The sequence below is a fragment of the Crassostrea angulata genome, chromosome 8 (assembly GCF_025612915.1).
Source record: "Crassostrea angulata isolate pt1a10 chromosome 8, ASM2561291v2, whole genome shotgun sequence".
NCBI lineage: Eukaryota > Metazoa > Mollusca > Bivalvia > Ostreida > Ostreidae > Magallana > Magallana angulata.
Genome location: NC_069118.1, coordinates 50,691,423 through 50,697,745, shown reverse-complemented (window position 1 = coordinate 50,697,745; position 6,323 = coordinate 50,691,423). Strand labels below are relative to the sequence as shown.

Sequence of the window (6,323 nt, the reverse complement as noted above, 5' to 3'; positions counted from 1 at the left end):
GGTCATTATCAAAATAAAAGGAGACCCATAAACAAGAGATTACACCCCACCGTTTTCGAACCACTGTTGTTATTTATCGATTCACAGACATGCAATTCACGTTCACTTGTTATTAGGCGTGTGCGTTCGGGAAGGGGTGTGTGCATCTTTTATACACCATTACACAAGGAGCAGGACCCTAAGGTTAACCCGGGTTGAAAATACGTTTACTCTATGATACTATTAACCAACAAGTTGATTATATACCTTTCATTTGTCATAGGGAATTTCCTATTAAGTTCGTTAAATCTACGTTTTGTAATTAGAGACATTTATGTAGTTTCTACCTCTTATCTGTTTAAGTTTATACTGTTATAAGCTAAATTGCATTTATACTTATGAAGCCAATGGCAGTGGATATACAACAAGATCATCTTCCTCACTATCATCACTGTCACTGCTGTCATCAAAGAAGACTGATAAAAAAGCCACTTGTGCTATATATTTTCTGTTTTCCATTTCTCAACCGGAAGTGATTTTATTTCGTTCTCATTTCATTCGCCCGGTACTTTAACGTAATTTTTACGCATTTCTCATATAATACATTCGACTGGCACTAGACTGATGAGAAAATTCTGATCGCTGCGCATGTGGGCGGAGCCTATTTTTACTCATCAAAAAGTTACCAGTCGAATACGCCAAATATTACAACAGGAAAGTAATCAAAAAAGTTAATTTTAAAAGCATATTTAATCACAATGTGTTTACATTTCATTTCTCCGTTTCGTACTTTATTAAGCAATGATTTAGTTGATAGACATTCGTAGAAATGTTATCAAATAATTACGCAACCTTTTGAAAATAATCATTTATAAAATATGAATAAATGTTATACTGTAAAAGTTTTTGTCCAATCTATACAATATTTAGGCGATAAATGTCATAATATTTTTCCGTTTTTCGTTCCGTTCCGTTCGGCGTTTTAGCAACACCCTTAATTTTCCTGACATAAAAACTAAAATACATGTATTTAGCGGGGTCAAGTTTACTATATTGCTATTTAAACAGAAACATATTTTGTGTTGTGACTTTCATGATAAGATAGATGATTTAATTAATCTTATTTTTATTGAATGAATCAATTTCTCTTTGTCTTTTAAAGAAATGAAGACCTGAAAATAACTTCAGCCTGTTATAAATCAATAATTATGATGACAAAGTAATAAATAATTGCTGTAAGCATGAAGAACTCCATCCATAGATTGATTATAAAGTGCTTAATGTATCGCATATCTTGAGCAGTTCATTTATGAGAAAATTAAATGCACGACCATAAAAGAAATATTAAACAGTAAGATTTGATGACTTATATGAAACGTTTTTCAACAACACAGTCAGCAAGTACTGTAAACGGGAATCAATTGTTGTTCTTCGACCTCAGTGCCTGGCGTAGACTGTCTCTCTTGTTTACTGGTCCTTCCACCAAGGTTGTTGCGGGGAACTCTTTGCAGTGGCCAACCCCTACAAAAATACACAAATTTGATGTATGTACTCTAACAGTGAGTGGCAGTCTATCTTAATTTTCTATCAAACAGTTGCTGCGTATAATGATTCACCTTAAAAGACACCATCATGGACTCCTTAACTTTGCAACGTACAACGACTCGCACTGCATGTGGTATAGTTCGGAGTTCTTCAGATGATGATTTCCAGCTCCCGCGTCAGCTAATATAAATTGTCAGTATCATAAGGCCTCTCTGTTGTTCTTCAACCAAGCGTCAAACTTTTCCACAAAACTTGAATTCTATGTTTTGCAAGACAGTTTTTTCAACAACGCTGAAGTCATTCGCAGGTACCAGGTCCTTTTCTGCAGATTGGCCACAATGAATCCGAAGATATATAAGAACATTTGCAGGCTAGGTTCGATATCTGGTCAGCATGTGTCTTGGATGTTGTCCTATTTATTTGTAAAGGATAAGAAGATGTCCAAGATTTTAAGTCGGTTACTTAAGGTTATACTCCTGCAGGAAGTGGATTTTGTCTTCTCTCTTCTCCAATCCATTCAAAAAACAATAATACACACTCTGTCTCTACACATTCGGATAATCTCAAGGAATGAGACTTGGTTTAAATCAGTTTCCTTGCATGAGCATCAAACAAATAAAAGCTGAAGATGTCTTTTAGCTGTCTCACCAAAGGTTGCCTCAAGAACTGGGTTTTGCTACAAAACCTGGGCAACCTTACAATCACACTTTCCGCGAATAAGTTCCGCATTGGACTTTCTTCTACTCTTTACAGTGTTTGGGAACCTGCATTGTTGAGAACGAAGGAAATCTGTTGTTTTCTGCCCTGGTACATAGAGTTGCTTGCTCTCTGACTCTGTGGTCACTCGCAACGAAACAATGAATTAAATGTGTAATAAATGTAATAAATAATCATATCCCGCTAAAATATTACAAATTAAACAAACGTTGTCGAATCTCGGGGTCATATAAAAATCGTTTTTTTAAGTTTGGTGATAATACCTTTTATTTCACTTTTCGTATGCCGCTTGGTCTTCGAAAACCAGAAATTTATTTAAGGATCTTCTTGCAGTCGGGGAAATGGTGCTTTTCTTTGGATAGCTAAACACCAGATATTTCGTCATGGTCTGTGTACTCCCATAAATGTTCATTCAAATCAATACCATTATCCCAACACAAGAATTCTTTCTTACACATTGCACCAATAAATCTTAACCAGGGGTTGTCAGGTTTAGTGGTGATTGTAAAATGGTGTATTATACTGTATTTCATTAGGGATGGCCTATAACACCTCATTTTCCCCCTTTTTTAATAAAAATAAGGACGTCTCATTATACCAGTACCCTCATTTTTTTCGGGGTGTATCATTGTATACCCCAATTCCTTCGCATCTCTATGTGCTCATCCTTAACTGCTATTAAAACAAAGGAAAGGCTTGAAACGATGTACAGTATCTGGATTCCTTGCTACATTGTAACAAACATCAGTAGTAGGTTTGATATGATGTTCATTAATTTTGTCTTTGTATAAGCACAATAAAAACTTGAAGTATGCTATCATGAGTGGATTGGGTATTTTATTTAATTATCAATTTAAATGGTTCGTAAGATTTTATGCGACTATGTTTAGTTTCCTGATTAATTTTACAGCGTCGAGCGATATGCAGAAAGTCACTTGTCTGTTCTTCATGAGATGGTGTCGTAAACAACTTTGACGTCACTAACTGCATTCCATTAGCAAGTTTTCGGGGAATGCATCGTACATTTAAAAGTGATTTATAGTGAAACAGTATTAAGACAGCTTGTTTTCTATACAAAAATGCTTCTGGTAATGCTAGACATACAGAATATTTGCGTGGACCCTGAGGTCCACGCAGAAAATATATAAGCGAGGTTAAACCGGATGCTATGGGGAAAATTCAGCCTGCGCATGAGCTAGTCTGGTTCCCGTGGGTAATGGGTAGCTCAGGGAACCAGGCTAGCACACGTTTATCTGAATCGGGATCGGGATTCCGTGCCATATGCACACAAAAGTTCAGAGGCGCTGAAATTGTAAAGTTGTCGGTAAACAAAATATTCCTTTTAAAGAAATGATTGGCATGTGATATGAACAATCAGTATTATGAAATAAGTTAATGTTATGCCGAAACTACAACATGCATCAAATAGCATAATTTGCAATGTTTTGTTGTTTTCCGAATACACATGTAACTTTACTTTACATTTATAGTAGGCGAGGCTAGAGAACTTCCCGATTAATTTTTTTAAGCATTTAAGTATGATTGAATAATTATGTCACTATAAAAGTTTAAATCTCAAGAAAAATGCATCAAAATATGAAATTTTTAATTTACACAAAGCTGTCACTGCATAGTTAACAAAGTAGTGCGAATCGTAATGTGTGCGCAAATAGTAGAATTCACCAAATGCCTGATACTACACATGCAAACTTCATTCATAGATAGATCATAATTATTTCAGAAGTATGAATCCTTGAGATAAAAAGGCAGGGCTATACATACATGTATACGTAATTATTTTATACAACGTACAAATTTAGTGGTTAAAAGCAGAGGGCTAGAGTCAGTGGAATCTCTGATAATCTTAAGGCTTTCACGTTTTCGTTGGAAACACATGCAAATGGTCCACGTATTGTAGTCCTTTTTTAAAGGACAGCAACTTGTTATTCATATTAATCAGAATAAAAAAGTTAACGGATTAAAAGCTTCGTTTAAAGTAGGTGATATTTATAAATCATTTGTTTGGAGACTCTCCCTGCTACGCATAAACAACTGAGTTAGTTATTTTCAATTCATGTAAAACAACAGCTTGGCCAAGGTGAAAGATCAAATCAATTTTAGAATAATTTACGTAAAAATTGGTAAAGAATATAATTACCGATTTTAATTATGCATGGAAAACTTACGGATTTACCCCAATGTTATGTAAATTGTTTTTAATTTTTAAAATGCCTGTGTTGTCCGACCATGAAACTGTTGCTCAACGTGTGTCATGGAATCTTGCAACTTTTAACTATCATTAGAAACTTTTAACTATCATTAGCAACGTTTAACTATCATTAGCAACGTTTAACTATCATTGCAAGATTTATCGGTTTCAGTTTCCATGCTTGCCACTATTACATGTACATAGGCTACTAAATACAGGGTTATTTTCGATATTTCGCTTCTAAATACGGTTTTGCCTCGTCTTGAATTCGCACGAGCAATGTGGTGGTAAAAGAGAGATAATGTTAGACATTGGAATTCGCCAAGTCAAATTAGCGAAAATAAAACGGGGTGAATAGTTCCCTTATACAGTAAATTGATATCAGCATGGAGAGCCTCCAAACGAGTTATAACACCTTAGGGTAATTAGAAATTTGATGAGACACTTAACTATGATTGCTTGATCTAGATGTTTTGCAGCTTTTAATTATGTGGTAACAGTAAATTGATGTTAACATGGAGAGCCTCCAAATAAGTTTTAACACCATTGGCTAATTAAATTAGTCTAATATATAATTATTTATACATATATATATTTTAACATCGGATTATATATATAGTTATAAATTTTTATATGATGAATTACGATACATCACATCACACGAATCCCTCAAACATCGAACACACCAGCGTAGATAGATCCGCAGACATTGAGGAAATGGGACGCTGTGATGTTGTCCTCCATGTACCTGGCTGCAGCTTCTTCAATCTTCCTCTGCGTGGTGGTCACTTGCTGTCTCACGTTCCTCTTCAGGTCACATGCGGCGATCCTCGTTTTCACTAATTCTACTTCCCTCAGCAGCAGAGGGTTGATCTGGTATAAAGGAAGAGAGAGTCCAACATGTACTACAAAGATTGAAACAAGGAGGTATAATAATTTAACGGGAGATTTGTAACTTAAATGGGATTGAAAATGAATTCCATTTTTTAATAATTTGTCCATCACCTCGTAGTTTAAGAGAAAAGTATATTAAAAAATACTACTCCCGAAAACCAATTGTCTATTAGTTATACATTTACTATCTTCGACGAATACAAATAACAATAATTTTTGAATAAAAATATTAATTCACTAACACTGAAATATCTACAAGAATTGTTACTCTCAATATTTTAAGCTTTGTTTTAAAGATTGGAAATAAAGGAGACTTTAGAACATTTTCATTTAGATTATTTCAAAGTAAAAAACTTGAAGGGAAAATTATAAGTCACAATTTTTTGAATCATGATTGATTTACGTGTACATTGCAAACAAAATTGCAAAACAAAATGCAAACAAACAGAACGCAAAACCATAACTTTCCGCAAACTCCGTAAGATCGATATATCAAAATTTAGAAATGACTTAACATCATTGGACAAAATGTCGAGCAGAGAGACTCAAGCGAGAAACTGGACTTGTTTTTTCAAAAGAAATCTTCAAGAGCAAATCTTTAGAATCGTGCAGATTGCTACTGTCGGCCAAAGAGAAATACTTCTCTGAAAAGATCGCAGAGATCGGTACTGACCAGAAACAACTTTATAAAATAACAAACAATCTCTAAGACAAAGACTGTGGTCCAATTTTCCCCACACGTGACAACAAGGAGGAAATGGCAAACGAATTTGGAAGATTTTTCATCGGGAAAATATCAACCATCCGTGACACAATAACACGTAGACTTCAGGCATGCCTTTCAGATATCAGTGATTGGGTGAAGACCAATATGCTTAAATTAAATCAAGACAAAACAGAACTTATTATTTTTTCTCCTAAAAACAGACTTGGTGCATTTGAAAACTGCAAAATAAACTCTGACGGTCAGATTATTGAT

At 34.6% G+C, this 6,323-nt stretch overlaps 1 pseudogene; it reads right to left on the bottom strand.

Annotated features, from left to right (window-relative positions):
- Positions 1-1,973: 1,973 nt before the first annotated feature.
- On the bottom strand, positions 1,974-2,699 carry LOC128158310 (uncharacterized; annotated as a pseudogene).
- Between the last annotated feature and the right edge of the window lie 3,624 nt (positions 2,700-6,323).